The following is an 18487-nucleotide window of genomic DNA, read 5'->3' on the forward strand; positions in this document are numbered from 1 at the left end:
AATTCGATGTTGGCCCAAAGTTGGGGGACGTGTCCCTCTTGTCCCCGACTTCCCCATGGGATCTGTGCCATACTACATGATGATCATATTGAGTTGTTAGGTCAGTACATTTGTTGGCGTCTACATTGATCTGGTCTTTGCTTAGATTTCTTCTGACTTACAGCGAGCATCGGCATGTAGCAAAAATCTGTAGTCTTGATTTCTAACGAACAATGTTGGGCAATTAAACATCATTGGCTTATCCCAGTGAGCAATATGTTGATCTGGTACATTATTGTTAATATAATGTTTAGATTTTTACTTGCCATGCCAACTCTTTCACTGGCACCACCACAGACACACACACACACACACACACACACACAAAAGCATTTAATTTTTAGCAGCATATTTCATACATGGTAGAGAAAGCATATATTTCTATTTTTCATTTTATTTTAAAGTTTCCTTTGCAAAAAATGAATTTACATCAAATAGGCAATTGTTTTTAATTGGGAATAATAATTGGAAATTACACAGCTGGAATGTAATGACAACTATAAATTCATACACTTTGCTGGAAAACATGGCATACAGTGCCAACCATAACTGATTTGTAAAAATTTTGAACCACTTTTACATTTATGCTTCCAAGTAGTGATGCACCGTAATTAAATTTTTGGCCGAAACCAAAACTTCTGGACACTCTGGACTGAAAAAATGCTTCTTTAAAAAAATAAATAAAAAAAATTGACTGATTAGAATAAGTAAGCTAAAAATATTTATCAGATTACATTTCTGTTATGTAAGTAATTGCACTTGTTCTTCCATCTGTTGTCATTACTACCATAACGTCTAGGCTCACGACTTTTAAAATGTAACTTTTAAGAGACTTATAAAAATGTTACCATCAATATATCGTCCATCATCAGCTGTCGTTTACATTAAATGTAATTTAACCAGGATTGTTTCGCATGAATGCTGTTTTTTTTCCTCCCATGTCTGTGTTTCTATTATTAGATTTAAAGTAACAGTTTCTGTTAAATTGTTCTGCTTTTTTTTTCTCTTTCAACCAAAAAACTGAAAGTTTTCGTTGACCAAAATTTCAGTGCATCCCTTCTTCCAAGTCTTTTACTAGATAAGTCATTTTTGGTAGTATAGGCCATGTCCACACTAATAGTTTCAGTTAATTTTGCAACGTATATGCAGGGCTCGAGTTGAGGGGGGGATGCAAGGGGATGCCATCCCCCTTGTTGCAAGAAATACCAAAAAAGCATCCCCCTTGTAAAACCACCATCCCCACTTACCATCCCCTTTAGATAAATTGTGTCATGTATTACTTGGAACTAATCGTGCAAGTAAAATATTTCATTTTAATATGTTTGATAACTAACAGACTTTAAATAAGGGCGATTAGCCAGTCAGAATTAGATTTCGACATGTGTGAGTTTGCCAGATTTCTATAGGTGAAATCCCCAATCAGATGTGGACACTTGTACAGTTTGGATATATTCTGCCGGGGGTACGCTTTAGTCCCGCAATCTGGCAACCTTGAGCGTGCGAGCTCTCTCTCCACTGCAAAAAAAGATGCCAGTTTTCTGAAAACACTGTAAAGCAAGTATGTCGGAGTTTGCGATGGGTTGACTTGTTCTTCCTAGTGTTCACATGAAACTTATGCCACAAGTTTTCAAATGTTTCACGCACTTTCAAACATGGTCAAGTAGTAGATTGGAGTAGAAAAAATGCATGTCTGCAGTGGGCAAGCGATCTCGAAAAAAACCTTTTTCATGATCATAATGTGGATTCTTTTCACAAAATGAATCATAAAATACAATAACAGAGGGTAACAGGTGCATATTATGGCCATGTGTCCTAAGAGTCAATGAAGTGATGCTCATTTTTGTCCTGATCCATTAAATTAAAAATACATTAAAAATGCAATTCACACAAACCATTTACTTGAATACATGATGAAAATGTTTCAAGTGCTGAGTTTAAAGTCATATTGATATTTTTCTGGGGCTTACAGTAAAAAATGTCATGTGGTGTCCAGAGACAGTAAGAAAAAAAAAAAGTGTCATTAAAATCTGAAATTCCTGAAAAAAGAAATGTAGGCATGACTAGTGAAGAATAATCTTTTATTGTTATTTCTTAATAAATAAACTTTTAAAATATGATTCATATTTTATCCCCCCCCAAAAATCATTGACTACACCATCCCCCTTAAATTTTTTTACAAATCGTCCACTGTGTATACGCCTCTCATCCACGCTGGAATGGCATTTTTCTCCATCGAAAATGGAGACTTTCGAAAACCCTCTCCATTACTGCATACTTTAGAAAACGATGACATTAGGAAACTGAAAACAGACGTTTCTACCTTAAACTGATTTGTGCGGATGTCAATGTTAGCCAGCTACAAAATGTAAACTCGGTGACATAATAAATTGAACAGAATTCACAACAACCGTACATCTTGGAAAAACATTGTTCACAAGGTATAAACATAATCAATGGACGCAAGTTGTAGTAACAACACAGTACTGGCACAAATAGGCACAAATCTGTCTCACACTGGCCCTGTGCCATACTCATTGTTGGGCTTGTGTGTGTTGGGCCAATAGTCTAATGACACCACCTTCATGTCATGCTGTTTACATCAGTGTTTCCCAACATTTTTTCTGCCACGGCACACTTTTTACGACTAAAAAATCCTACGGCACACCACTATCCCACATAGGCTAACCATCGTCAATATTTTTCCTTTTCAAGAACTTGTCCTTGTTTTCTGTGCGTCGTGTTTACTTGTAATGTTTGATATACGGCTGTGAAAAAAATAAATAAAATAAATAAATAAATAAGGTCACATATGTAGGCTATGCTGTGTGAGGTCACAGGTGGTAAGAGCGCTAAATAGATAATAAAAATCAACAACAAATTTGCTTCTTTTCTAATTTGTAGATTTGTTCTTGCAATGCCACAACAAATTACAGGGATGCAAACTCATGAGGGGCGAAAAAGGTAAGACAATCACTGGTCCACAAACTTTTTTTTAAAGAATAAGCAAAAAGAACCAATTCCAGCTGTTTTAGTGATTCAAGTTTATTCAAGTTTACAGTTGTGCAGAATTAGCTGCAAAATAAAGAGTATTTTGGTGAGGCTTGCTTCTGTTTCACAAATTTGTTTAATTTTATTAACTGATTAGTTCAGTGACCCCTTCTGGAAATGTCACTAGGTGGCGACAAATGAGCGTCTTATGTGCTATGAGTGAGTCAGTGAATCATTTTGAGTCGTTCATGACCGAAATCTACCAAGAGACTTTATAGTGTTTAAGCATTAAAAGAACAAAGCAGATCTATAGTCTTCCTTCAGTCTGAGCATTATTTTTCATCCAAAAAGACAACAATAATAGTCTAATAATAGTGAGTTTCAATAACGTCCTTACCTTCTCCTTTATTAAACCTTGCATGGCTACAAATCTACTGACTTCAGTATAAGAATTATAAACACAAAGCAGATCTACGGTATCATTTTCCTACAGTAGCCTATTTAAACTGCTGAGCATGACTTTTATCAGAAAAGACCACAATAATAGACAAATAATAATAATTTTGAGTTTCAGTAATGTTCTGTCATTATTGTAAAGCGCATTTTACATGAGTTGAGTCGAGGCGTCAATGCTCCGTTCAACGCCAGCGTCAAGTGCCGCATTGCCCTACACATGACGAGTTGCAGAAAGCGTCACAGAGGGGCGATTTTACGAGTTTGCCACGTGAAAAAGCAGGAGGTGTGCACAATAAACATTGAAAACATGTATTTGGAAGAGAGAAAAAAAGCTTGCAGTTGCTTTGATAGCAGAAAGTAATAAAAGGACTCGTTTATGCTTAGGTCTAAGCATTTTCTTGGTGAATTTAAATTAGTTCAATAACTGGGGTCTCTGATATTCGTAAACGATAAGGTAATATTTAATTAAAAGAAATTATGAGACATTCAATGTCTCTTCACAGATTTGGACAGTTTTTAAATATTTCTTGTTGCTTAGTACTCTTAAAGACATTATTGGTGAAGCAAAAACGTGTGTGAAAAACACTTTGGTGTAAAGTGCCGTCACTTCGTAGACTTAAGTGTATTCTGCAGCGCTGATGCGAGTCATGTGAAAGCCCCTTAAAGTGTATAAATATCAGTCACTTTTGCACATTAATCATTGCTCTTCACAATCACAAAAGTGACCGATTATGGTTTCAAAATGGCAAATTTCTCCAAAAGGTGAGGAGTTTGGATATCTGAAATTATTTTTTTCATGCATTATTTATTTTGTGGAATTTGATAATTTTCCACGGCACACCTGACAATCTTTCACGGCACACTAGTTGGGAAACACTGGTTTACAGTATTGCATGTTGAGGCTTTTTACACTGCAACTCGAGAGGAAATATAATTGGGGTCACAGATATTAACACGTGAATCAAACATTCAGATAATGGCAGATAATGTCTCTTTAATGCATGATTAATCGCTTAGTGTCATGCCTGGTGTAAGATCTATTCGCATGTGTAATGATAGCCTAAATGAATTCTTTGTATGTCATCACCAGAATATATCTTGTTGTTTATAGTGTTAAGTTAAATGTCTGATATCTTTTTGTAGGACTGGCTTAAACATGTGGCCTGTGGCAGTTGCGCAGCCCTCTTTAATGTGCCAGCAACATCAAAATGGTTTTCAGTATAAACAATGTCTTTCAGTTTGTCCATGTTTTTAGTGCAAACCCAGAAAAGCGAGTTGTGAAACAGGTCAAGCCTGCGGTATGGCATTAAGCAAGATAGCCAATTATTCCAGCTGATGTGACTTTCTCACGTTAAATAAATGAGTTTAAAACTGAGCTGGTGAAATGTGACCCTGGTTTTGCTGAGGTGTAAGTTTACATTTAGAATGATGTAGATTTGATCCAGTGGGTTGAAGGCCTCAAATCAAAGAGAATCCTCGAGTTATTAGTAAGTGTGTGTATGAGTGTAATGACATGTAAATTCATAGAGGTTTAACGAGATGCAGCTTTCACATCATATACTGTTAAAATCTGTCAAACTTCAACTTGCTTTAATCTTCTCTTCGGCTTCACACTAAAGGCACTGGCACACTCATATGAAAGTGAAGATCGAGTGGGTGCGATGTCATTTAGAACAAAATCTGGCCCAAACAAAGGTGTTTTTGAGTTTGTTTCGGTGGTTCGTAACAGCTCGCCAGGTTGAAATTTCAGGAAAACTTTGTACCAGCTGCTAAACACCTTACTTCCATTGGTCCATGTCTTAGGTAGGTTTGACCTGGAATTCATTAGCAATTGTGCGCATAGAAATTTTCCAAGAATTTTTTGTTTGTTTAATTAGTCTACAAAAGGAAGCAGATCTGCTCAAATACAAGTGCACATTCACTCTGTTCTTTGATAAGCTGCTTCACTCATGTGTCATCTGCAGCGAAATCCATTCACACATCTGTCCAAAGTAAGATATGCCTCTCTTATCATCATCCTTTTATCTGTATTTTGCCCATTAACATTAATCTTTTATACACCCATCTTTGCAGTAGTATCAGTGTCATCATTAAGTACAGTAACAGAGTACAATCTGCGCATATTATGGCAGCGTATAACGTGTTAGTGCATTAGTGTAATGAATGCAGGATGTAAAATGACAAATTAAACATTATCTACTGCATATGTATTACTTTAAATCAGCACAGAGTGGTTAAAATAGCTTGATTTTATGTGAATTATATTAATCGAATTATATTAAACCATGAAGTCATTGGTAGTACATTGTAATGTCACATTAATTAAGGTTTTACATGTAGTCTTGTGCGTCCTCATATTTAAATACTCCTCTAAACGCCTCCCACAGTGGTGTGGCGGTTGTCTGAATGTTTGCAAACAGTATGCTGTTACTCAGCTGTTTCAAACTTCTTTTTGGCTCTGAGCAAAGAATGAAGAAGAACTTCTCCATGAGTATGCTGTGGCCTTTAAAGGAATACTTCACCCAAAAATTAAAATTCTCTTATTCACTTACCCATATGCCATCCCAGATGTGTATGACTGTCTTTCTTCAGTAGAACACAAATTAAGATTTTTAGAAGATGGAGCTCTGTCATGGAAGTACATGGGTGCCAGCACTTTGACGGTCCAAAAGTCCCATTTAGGCAGCAATAAAGTAATCCACACGACTCCAGTCGATCAATGAATGTCAGCTGACTCGAAGTGTGACGTAAGTGCGTTGGTGATTTCACACGAGAATTCGGAAGTGGTGCTTATTTACAACAGAAGAACGAACATCACGCAAGAGTTCAGCCATTTCAAACAGTGCCCTGGATGGAAGCGCAGATTTAAAGTTAAAAACATTTCAATTATCGACTTGTTTCTTACATAAACCTACCGATTCATTTCAGAAGACATTCATTGTTCGACTGGAGTTGCCTCAATATGACTTCTGGACCGTCAAAGTGCTGGCACCCATGTACTTTCATAATAAGGACCTGACAGAGCTCTATCTTCTTCCAAAAATCTTCATTTGTGTCATACACATCTGGGATGGCATCATAATGAGAGAATAATGAGAGTATTTTAATTTTTGGGTGAACTATTCCTTTAAGTGGCCTAATTTTTACATATGTTATGAATCAAGGCTTGTTAAATGCGTAATTTTTTCTTCTTTTATGCTAAGGATATTGCTTTTTTTTGAAGAATTGGAGGTTTTCAAGGGCGAATACGGATACCAATGTCTAGAGAGCAGAATGGTTGATATTATTATTATAACAGGTTAATCCCTTGAAATTAAAATCTCTTTTCCAACCTGGCCAAAATGGCTACATAAAACAATTCAACAATAAGCATAGCTACAATTTAAAACAAGGAACAATCGATACATGCACAAATGTAGTAAGCCTAACTATGCGTTAACACACTGACCTTAGTTCTTAGATCTTCAACATGTCTCCTAAATTCACTTAAAGGCACCAAACACTGCTGTCTTAAAGTTTGCTGAAGAGTATTCCAAGATGAGGGAGCAGCAAAAGCAAAGGCCTTTTTTCCAAGTTCTGTTCTCCCTTTAGGTACTGATGCAGGTAATACATCTTCCGATCGTGAGCTATAATGTAAATTGCTCTGGAATTTAACATAAGTTGTAAGATATAATGGTAACAAACAAACCAGTGCTTTATAAATATATACATACCAATGCAACAACCTACGCATATATTTAACGAAGGCCAGTCAACCTTTGCATACAGTACACAATGATGAGTTAAATTTTACATACTGTAATGCAGGGGTCGGCAATCTATAGCACGCGTGCCAGCATTGGCACGTGGAGGGGTAATCACTGGCACACCAGCAACGGCGAGAGAGGAGTAGACTGTTTTATACATTTGAAATTCCGCACCTGCATTCCAGTGTACATCTTGATGTAATCCTTCCTCATGATCACGCAGCATGTTTTCATGAGCTGAATGGGAGGCTAAACAAAAAGTAAAAATGTGACGAGACTGCAGTATACCCAACAGACTCTTGCAGCGCGTGCAAGCCATTAAAGCATCACGAGCCGGCAGCGCTTTACTTTCGGTTAATCACGCTAATAATGCACCCTCTTTGCTTCGGTCAGGCTGCGTAGATGACAGCCTACATTCCGTGTTGCATTTGTTTCTTTTTGTTTTCAGAACAGCACGTCATGTAATAAGGAAAACATCACTATTAATTCTTCAGATTTTGCATACAGGTACACCCTCTTTAAACCATGGTCACACTCAATTCAAGTCTATTCAAAATATAAATTAAACCTGGAAATAAAGTTTTAGGATTTTGCAGGAGTGAACAAAATAAAAAATGACACTCCATTTCAAAAAGTTTGCCGACCCCTGCCGTAATGAATCCCAGAACCCCACGATAAACTGTGTCGATCATATGAAATGATGAAGCTGAAGCATTTTTGTATAAAATATACATAATCTAATACAGGTAAAAAAAAAAGTAGCAGCAATATGTTTTTTTTTTTGTCTTTTTGTTTTTTTTCAAAGAAAAACAAGACTTATTTCTAAAATAGAATCACAATCTCTCTCAACTTCCTCACCAAATCATCAATGTGTGGTTCAGGCTATTATCTAATAATATTATATTTAAATAATAAGATATTTAAAGATGGACACAATCTCAATTTCAGCCCCTTGAACAGTCTTTATTGGAATTAAGTTCTGAGATATTTGATTTAGTAAAAAATCATACATTTGGTTTTGTCTGGGTTTAAAACTAATTTTAAATATTGAAGTTGGGTTTCTGTTTTTTCAAAAACTAACTGTAAATTTCCCAAAGCAGTTTTCAATTTAAAAGCAGAACAATAAACAAACATATCAGCATAGAAATATCAATGTAATGCAATTTAATGATGGCAAATGTTCCCAAACAATTTACTGAAATTAAATGAACAGTTCTCTTACAGAATATTTAGGCCTACTAAAAAAACAACAAAAAAACAACAACATATAATTTTCATTATCCATTGCTGAGACTAGTACATTTTGGGACTGACACACTTAAAGGAATAGTTTAATCAAAAATGTTAATTTTGCAATAATTAACTCATGTGGTTCCAAACCCATTTGACTTTCTGCCTTATGTGAAACACACAAGGAGATATTTTAATGAAGACCCCCCTTGCAATACAATGGCAGTTGATGAAGACTAGGGCTGAATGATTAATAAAAAAAAAAAAATCAAAATTGCAATTTGACGTAGTGCGATTATCAAACCGCAAAGGCTGCGTTTTAATTAAATAAATAGTCTGCACAGCTATGCCGCTTGCAGTTTAAGAAAATGTTACATAAATATGGTACTATTTTATAATTATAAATGATAATAATTTTAGTTGTTAATGTTATACAAAAATATATTTTCATAATTTCTTAACTTATTATTAGGTTACAAAAAAATAATAATGAAAAGTGGGCTGAGACCCTACCACAAAGTTGTCAAAAACAGGTACACAGTGAACAGTGTAAAGATGATGTGAATCTGTTTTGTTTTCCCCCCTCTCTCTGTTTCACTGCAGTTTTTATTTTTATCTGGTTCTTTTTAAAAGGACTGAAGTGTGAACACCCTTTCTTGAACAGTATTTCTGTTGGCAGTAGAGCATGTTTGCCCATGTCTTAATTTTGGTCAAAAGGAAACACTTAATGTTTTTTTTTATTTTATTTTTTTAATGTTAATAATCATATCGCTGTTCAAATCCCAATCGCAGTATTTTTCAAAATAATCACAATTAGATATTTTTGTTTAATGCACATCAAAATCAATAGCTTTTATATCATATTCCAAGTCTACTGAAGGCATACAATCTTTGTATAATGAGCAGACTGAAGTTCTTAGGTCATGACATCATGTTGCGCACAAGAACCAATGAGATTTATGTTATTGATGTGTTGCCATTAGGGCTGTGCAATATTGACAAAAAAATTATAATTGTGATTTTGGTAAATGCCTTCAGAAGACTTGGAATATGATGTAAAAGTCGCATGGGCCACTTTATATATGTACATGTAAATATGGTAGTATATGAATGTTAATTATACAGTATCATGGTATATGTTACAGTAGCATGTTATTACCATCTGATACGATCACTGAACCATGGTACCACCACAGTACTTTTTAGTAAGGGGATGTATGTGATAATGTACTGTCAGCCTGTCATATCAGCAAAATAAACCCAGTCACGGAGACCAATCAGAATCCAGTACTTTAGAGAGTGTAACTACCCCCAGGATTTACAAATATTTTCCTTTACAATGGGGGGAAGTGAATCACAGCATTGGCTTAATGTTCAGTACTAAATGAGGTTACAGTGTCTGAATTACACAAGAGTAAACAATTCACTGGGGTGCTTCTTGTGTACCTTATCTCGAGAAGGCAACCTTAATACACTCATAGAGTCTCTTTGTGTGTTATGATTGCAGACTCTGGAACACAAACATGCCGATGTGGAATTCAATAGCTGACGTTCCAAGGAAATGTAAAGCTTACTTTTATACCCCAAAAGACTGGCGAAGGTCTTCAGAGAGCTCAACAATGCTTGCCATGTTAAAGAAATCCATGCAATAAGCAGATGATCTCAGATTAATTGTGATTTAAGTGTTTTGTATGAGGTTAACAGCTGGCATATAAAAGATAGCCTACTGGATTTTGGTAATAAATTCATGCCTTCTCGCCTGATGAACCTATTCATTTATTTGTGTGGTAACTGATAAAAGATCTGGGTCAGTAATGCAAAGGTCAGTACCCTGTAATAATTGTACAGCAAGATAAGACCACTTTGGATAATGTCATTTAGTGTCTGCTAAATGACATCAACAAATAGCACACTATTCCTTTAGTAGTCTGAGGTACAGAAACAGTAAAAGCTGGCTCTATTTTAAACGTGAGTATCTGGCATGGTGTCATAGCCCATCTTGGCAATGAAATGTCACCGTTTGATGAGTTGGCTCAGAAATACCTAAAACAGGTGCTGGCCTCTGATTTTCAAATGAAGTCCAAGAAAATGCCTCTCAAAAATAAAGTGATAGGGAAGAATTGAAAGCCTGGAGCTGTTTGCAACCTGAAAAATATAACTCCGCTTGAGCTTATGTGTATTCCAGGTTCAAAACAGGCTAAGCTCTATCAACAATTACCACAGAAATTTAATTCTGCTGACAAATAACAAGCCAAAATTGTGGTTACAGTAAGGCACTTGCAATTGAAGTAAGCTGGGCAAGTCAATAAACACTGTTTTGAAAGACTTTAGGGCTGTTCACTCACAGCAATTAAAACCCTTACAGCAATTAAAGCCATTTTGCGTCACTGCTTGTGTGTTTAAACTCTGCTCAACTTCTTTGCATCCCCAACGGTCGCTGTCGTTCATGTCACCGGAAATTGAGCACAATATGTTCAGTAAAATCCCTATACGGGAACCTATGACCTGCATTTAGTCGTAGGTCTGGCTAGGCGAGACTACACTAACATGATATGTTATCATGGGTAACAATCCACCAATCAGAGGATCGCAGCAAAACAACCACGCCAAAAGATCCCAGTCTCCCTGCACTCTCAAACTTCTTATACAGGCCTATTTGTATATACAGGTGCATCTCAATAAATTAGAATGTCGTGGAAAAGTTCATTTATTTCAGTAATTCAACTCAAATTGTGAAACTCGTGTATTAAATAAATTCAGTGCACACAGACTGAAGTAGTTTAAGTCTTTGGTTCTTTTAATTGTGATGATTTTGGCTCACATTTAACAAAAACCCACCAATTCACTATCTCAAAAAATTAGAATACATCATAAGACCAATAAAAAAAAACATTTTTAGTGAATTGTTGGCCTTCTGGAAAGTATGTTCATTTACTGTATATGTACTCAATACTTGGTAGGGGCTCCTTTTGCTTTAATTACTGCCTCAATTCGGCGTGGCATGGAGGTGATCAGTTTGTGGCACTGCTGAGGTGGTATGGAAGCCCAGGTTTCTTTGACAGTGGCCTTCAGCTCATCTGCATTTTTTGGTCTCTTGTTTCTCATTTTCCTCTTGACAATACCCCATAGATTCTCTATGGGGTTCAGGTCTGGTGAGTTTGCTGGCCAGTCAAGCACACCAACACCATGGTCATTTAACCAACTTTTGGTGCTTTTGGCAGTGTGGGCAGGTGCCAAATCCTGCTGGAAAATGAAATCAGAATCTTTAAAAAGCTGGTCAGCAGAAGGAAGCATGAAGTGCTCCAAAATTTCTTGGTAAACGGGTGCAGTGACTTTGGTTTTCAAAAAACACAATGGACCAACACCAGCAGATGACATTGCACCCCAAATCATCACAGACTGTGGAAACTTAACACTGGACTTCAAGCAACTTGTGCTATGAGCTTCTCCACCCTTCCTCCAGACTCTAGGACCTTGGTTTCCAAATGAAATACAAAACTTGCTCTCATCTGAAAAGAGGACTTTGGACCACTGGGCAACAGTCCAGTTCTTCTTCTCCTTAGCCCAGGTAAGACGCCTCTGACGTTGTCTGTGGTTCAGGAGTGGCTTAACAAGAGGAATACGACAACTGTAGCCAAATTCCTTGACATGTCTGTGTGTGGTGGCTCTTGATGCCTTGACCCCAGCCTCAGTCCATTCCTTGTGAAGTTCACCCAAATTCTTGAATCGATTTTGCTTGACAATCGTAAGGCTGCGGTTCTCTCGGTTGGTTGTGCATCTTTTTCTTCCACACTTTTTCCTTCCACTCAACTTTCTGTTAACATGCTTGGATACAGCACTCTGTGAACAGCCAGCTTCTTTGGCAATGAATGTTTGTGGCTTACCCTCCTTGTGAAGGGTGTCAATGATTGTCTTCTGGACAACTGTCAGATCAGCAGTCTTCCCCATGATTGTGTAGCCTAGTGAACCAAACTGAGAGAACCTTTTGAAGGCTCAGGAAACCTTTGCAGGTGTTTTGGGTTGATTAGCTGATTGGCATGTCACCATATTCTAATTTTTTGAGATAGTGAATTGGTGGGTTTTTGTTAAATGTGAGCCAAAATCATCACAATTAAAATAACCAATGACTTAAACTACTTAAGTCTGTGTGCATTGAATTTATTTAATACACGAGTTTCACAATTTGAGTTGAATTACTGAAATAAATGAACTTTTCCATGACATTCTAATTTATTGAGATGCACCTGTATCTATTGCAATAATCTTTAAATATATTGCTTCTACTTCTGATTAACAACTTTGTATCAGTAGTTTTATATTTTTCTTTTGTTTTTCATTCGATTACATCATTCGCTATGCTTCATGGGATTGTAGTTCATTCCCTCATCATAGATGGTACAAGATGGTAGGACTCAGTCTTGTACCATCATCTTTTTGTCCAATGTTCAAATACTTTTAGCTTCAAATCAAAGTTTGTAATGTTATGATTCTCTTTGGAGCTTGTAGGTTTGGTTCATGTCTTAGAACTCTTTTATGAGGTATTTTATGAAATCCCTTTGGAATAAATGGGAAAAGACTTCCAGAACCAATACAGCTGAAAAAGTTGCTGGGTACTGTTGTGCTCTGTTGACATCTCTTGTTAAAAAGGAACGACTTCAGAAAGCTTTTTCGGTTCAAGTGGCTTTAGTATGTTTACAAGGGCAGTTATGATCGAGCTACCATGGATTCTTTGTGTAGTAGAGCTACAGTCTAAATCTCTCTGTCCAAGTATACATGACACCAAGCATAACCGAATAGCTGAAGGAAGGACGTCATCTGAGGAAGTGACGTAGATGGTTTCCAGTGGACCTTTTTGTGTCATCGAAGAAGTCAGCAGACTAGCTTCTCAACAGCAAGATGTACACAACAGACACAACAACATGGAAAACTTTACAGCCGTGTGCATTTCTTACATTCTTTACACATTGATTTTGGTGCAGATCAGTTGAACTTTATCCATTGTGCTTATGATTGTCTTAAGGCAGAAAACGACGCAGTTTACTTTTGGATTGTTCTAACTACACAAACTCTGCTTTGCTTCACTTACAGTTGAAGTCAGAAGTTTACATACACCTTAGCCAAATACATTTAAACTCAATTTTTCACAATTCCTGACATTTAATCATAGAAAACATTCCCTGTTTTAGGTCAGTTAGGATCACTACTTTATTTTAAGAATGTGAAATGTCAGAATAATAGTAGAGAGAATGATTTATTTCTTTCATCACATTCCCAGTGGGTCAGAAGTAGGGTTTCACGGTATACCACAGTATGAAAATTGACGGTTATCATACCATGCACATTTGCTTATCTACGGTATTGAGAAAACAATGCAACCGGATGGAGAATCTCACCTGCGCGTGCACGTCTCCTTTCCTTCTTGACTGCCTGTCATACTCATCAACTTGCGCCACACACACACACATATGTAGTGGAGAAAATGTCAGAGAGAAGCGAGGCGAGGGGGTCTGACATAAGTGAGTGTGTGTGTGAGTTAAAGTAGTGTTTCTCAACTCGCGTACAGCAGGGAAAGAACAATGCCATGGTTCTCCCATTGAAGATATTTTGGCGGACGGCCAAGTGATCGCCTATTTAGGACTGCCGAGGCAAATTTAATGACAATCTCGCAATCAGCTAAAGGCTTCTCATCTGCACTTTCACACGAGTGTAACGGAACCAGCTCGCGATCATGATATACTCTGCTCTCTGGCGCGCACGCGCAACAACCGGGCGTCCCTCGATATTGCGGAGTGCAGACCTCAAAACTGATGTGACCAATTTCAATTCTAGTGAGACTTTTCTAGTTTAAAGTGTTATGGAGGAAGTCAAGTCGAACCTCTCAAACAGTAGGCAGCCCTGACATGCCAAACAGAACTGAGGAGGAAAAGAGCAACACTGTGCTATGCGCCAATAAATAAAATAAAATCATTAAACATCATCACCTTTACAAAATTGTTTCACGATTTTACATGAGTAAAAGTAACTTATATTTTGACAAAATCTTATAGTTTCTTATGAAATAATCTAAAGGTAGAATCTATTAGACCTCATTTTATATCAACAGTGTTATTTTTCAAGATGTGTTTCAGCTAGTATTTATTTTTTCATAAATAATATAACTTGTTATTATTATTACTATTATTTATGACTAGCTCCACTGACCTAACCATGGTAATAAAGAGCCTTTCCTCCTGTGTAATATGTATGTTTGAAATTAGGAAACAAACGGGATAATAATGGATTTATATAAGTAAATATGCACTTCAATTTTTAAAAGGGGGGAGAGAAAACTTCCTCTCGCTTTTGTTGTTGACGTCACTTGATGCATGTCCTTGTACTTGAAAACCATGAACAAAACTATGCAACATAAAAGGAAATGTGACCCAGGATACATTAAATACAGGTTATGTTTTACTATGGCGGGTCGCCACTTGATTTCCACTGTAAATCTGGTCCTGAAGCAAAACCAGTTGAGAACCACTGAGTTAAAGGTACAGACAGGAGCAGTCTGGCTGCGCTGTCGCACACCTACAGTATATGTTAGTTGTTAATAATCATAGGACATTACTTTAAAAGCTCACACGTGATGTTATTTTTATTAATAGTTAATTTAACATGCTATGCTAACATGTAATTAACATGCTTTAGCTATATAACATGTTATAGTTACATGTATTTTTTATCATGTTTATAATTCGGTTTGTTATTATAATTCTGTTAGCTTTCTTTTATTTATTTTCAAAAGGGAGACTTTTTTTTACACAATTCAATTTAAAAAAATGGTTTCAAATTTCAATTATAATAAAGTGTTTGTTCAACAACAACAACAACAACAAAAAAAACCTTTCTGTTTACACTCTTTTAAGGGTCATTGTAACTGATAATAGTAATTGTGTAATACCGTGAAACCGTGATATTTTCTGAGACAGTTATTGTACCGTGAAAATCTCATACTGTTGCAACCCTAGTCAGAAGTTTACATACACTTTGTTAGTATTTGGTAGCATTGCCTTTAAATTGTTTAACTTGGGTTAAACGTTTTGGGTAGCCTTCCACAAGCTTCTCACAATAAGTTGCTGGAATTTTGGCCCATTCCTCCAGACAGAACTGGTGTAACTGAGTCAGGTTTGTAGGCCTCCTTGCTCACACATGCTTTTTCAGTTCTGCCCACAAATTTTCTATCGGATTGAGGTCAGGGCTTTGTGATGACCACTCCAGTACCTTGACTTTGTTGTTCTTAAGCCATTTTGCCACAACTTTGGAGGTTTGCTTGGGGTCATTGTCCATTTGGAAGACCCATTTGCAATCGAGCTTTAACTTCCTGGCTGATGTCTTGAGATGTTGCTTCAATATATCCACATATTTTTCCTTCCTCATGATGCCATCTACTGTATTTTGTGAAGTGCACCAGTCCCTCCTGCAACAAAGCACCCCCACAACATGATGCTGCCACCCCCATGCTTCACGGTTGGGATGGTGTTCTTCGACTTGCAAGTCTCACCCTTTTTCCTCCAAACATAACGATGGTCATTATTGCCAAACAGTTCAATATTTGTTTCATCAGACTAGAGGACTTTTTTCCAAAGATCTTACTTTTTGTCCCCATGTGCACTTGCAAACTCTAGTCTGGCTTTTTTATGGCTGTTTTGGAGCAGTGGCTTCTTCCTTGCTGAGCAGCCTTTCATATTATGTCGATATAGGACTCATTTTACTGTGGATATACTACCAGCAATTGCTGGGAAAATATAGTAAATCTATTTTTATAGGTTTGTTGTCTGTACGTCAGTTGTTATTACTGGACCTTTCATTTGCTTCAGGCTGCATATTCAATAAATATCATGCATTGTTCGCATTATATGAATGGAATCCACATTGTATAAGTAAAAGAAGCTGTTATAACCACTCAAAGTAGTAAGATATACACTCGCTGTGCACTTTATTTAGTAACCTACTTATTTATGCGATTATCTAATCAGACAATCCTGTGGCAGGAGTGCAGTGCATAAAATCATGCAGATACAGGTCTGGAGCATCAGTTAATGTTCACATCAACTATCAGAATGAAAAAAAAAAGGCGCTCTCAGTGATTTGGACTGTGGCATGATTGTTAGTGCCAGACAGGCTGGTTTGAGTATTTCTGTAACTGCTGATCTCCTGGCATTTTCACGCACAACAATCACTAGAGTTTACTCGGAATGATGCCAAAATCATAAAGCATCCAATGAGCAACTTTTCTGCTAGGGGTGTGCAGCGAAGCCATTATCAGTATCTGTATTTGTTCATATGACAAAATTATCTGTATCTGTCCGGATAGAGCCGGGTGTGGGCGGGGCTTAAACTGGAAGTGTGTTAAAACTAAATGAAACACCCATTTTTTAATGTTACTCTTACATTTATAGTTTATATTAATAAAATATGCCTTGTGTATGCCATAATAATAATAATTATTATCTTAGAATTATTATTGAATTAAATGATAATTTAATTATTTTATTTTCTTACCAGATGAAGCTGAATTTTATGGCCACATTAACTGTGGAATATGTCGTTAACTTTGTTTTCTCCTAGTATTTCTGATATTAACAGTAATAAGTCTGTGCACTTATAACAACATTCTGGAGGCAGGAGGTGTCAAGCAAAATGTGAAATGTCAAGCACACATTTTGGAGTGAATAATAAATACAAATTCAAACATTAAAAGACATATATCAGTATAGCCTACAAACAGGTGAAAGTCCCTTAAGTCTATCAGGATTTTTTTTATGATAGGACACCATTATTTAGTTAAATAATAATAATAATGTTACATTTATACAGCACCTTTTCAGAACTCAAGAACACTTAACATTCTCAAATTTAGCACAGTTTAAAGAAGAAAAGACAGAGCATGTTTCAGTTTGTTTGTTTTACATAAGCAGGAATATTCCGAATAGATGAATACTATATGGAGCATTTTAAGTTTTTTCGGAATAAAGTCTTAACCAGGTAGTTACCTTAATTGCTGATGTGAATATAAATGTGGTCAACTTTAAGAGACAGCTAGACGAGCTCCGACGTGAAATCATCACTTCAGGTCAGGAATTTAACATCACGCTCCGGTTTAGGATATAAATGAATACATGGGAATCACATGTGAATCGTGTGATACATAGACATTTCAAGAAGTGTACAGTATACATGATGTTGTATCTTAGTTAATTTTATACTTGACAAACTCTAGATGCACACAATTTACAGAGACCGCAAACAGAGTCGAGACCGCACCCATCCGATCTGTCATTATGAAGTCATTATTCGTGCCTTTCCGAATAGGGTATTCGGCTTCGGGCACATCCCTAATTTCTGCAGACGGAAACACCTTGTTGATAAGAGAGATCAACGGAGAATGGCCAGACTGGTTTGAGCTGACAGAAAGGCTACAGTAACTCAGATAACCACTCTGTACAATTGTAGTGAGCAGAACAGCATCTCAGAATGCACAACACGTTGAACCTTGAGGCGGATGGGCTACAACAGCAGAAGACCACGTTGGGTTCCACTTCTGTCAGCCAAGAACAGAAAACTGAGGCTGCAGTGGGCCTACCATCTGTGTAGGCCTGTCACGATAATTATGTTATCGACTTATCATATGTTATATGGACATGACCCCTAAGTTTTGCTGACTTCGATATTGCACATTGTGTTTACATGCGTGTTTGTTTACATAAGAATTAATGTCACCAACATTTTAGCCAGTCGCGCTGCTTCTATCTGCTCTTTTTTTTGTCGGAGGCGGGGCTCAGGCAGCTCCTCCACACACACAGTGGATAGCGACAGGTGAAGATTACATGGCTCGACATTAATGCTCGTCCGCGTGTTCGGGACAAGTGGAATTTTTGAACGGGCAAGTTAAAGAGAATTTTACTTGCCGACCGGACAAGTAGCCTGATTAAAATCTCAGTAATGAATGTTAGCTCAATAGCACGGGATTGCAGGGATTGACCACAGTT

At 36.9% G+C, this 18487-nt stretch overlaps 1 protein-coding gene and 1 pseudogene across 2 annotated transcripts in view; one reads left to right on the forward strand and one right to left on the reverse strand.

The window, feature by feature from the left end:
* The window catches only part of LOC127412646 (solute carrier family 49 member A3-like), a 51585-nt pseudogene that overhangs the window by 22651 nt on the left and 10447 nt on the right, over positions 1 to 18487 (reverse strand).
* The window catches only part of LOC127412585 (polycomb group RING finger protein 3-like), an 81162-nt gene that overhangs the window by 804 nt on the left and 61871 nt on the right, over positions 1 to 18487 (forward strand). Inside the window, exon 2 of one of the 2 annotated variants that reach the window (XM_051649056.1) lies at positions 2941 to 3000. The exons of the other annotated variant lie outside the window; for it this stretch is intronic. The gene's annotated coding sequence lies outside the window, so the exon portion shown is untranslated. The remainder of the gene's footprint in view (positions 1 to 2940; positions 3001 to 18487) is intronic. 2 annotated transcript variants of the gene reach the window in all.

Source organism: Myxocyprinus asiaticus, chromosome 22 (assembly GCF_019703515.2).
Source record: "Myxocyprinus asiaticus isolate MX2 ecotype Aquarium Trade chromosome 22, UBuf_Myxa_2, whole genome shotgun sequence".
NCBI lineage: Eukaryota > Metazoa > Chordata > Actinopteri > Cypriniformes > Catostomidae > Myxocyprinus > Myxocyprinus asiaticus.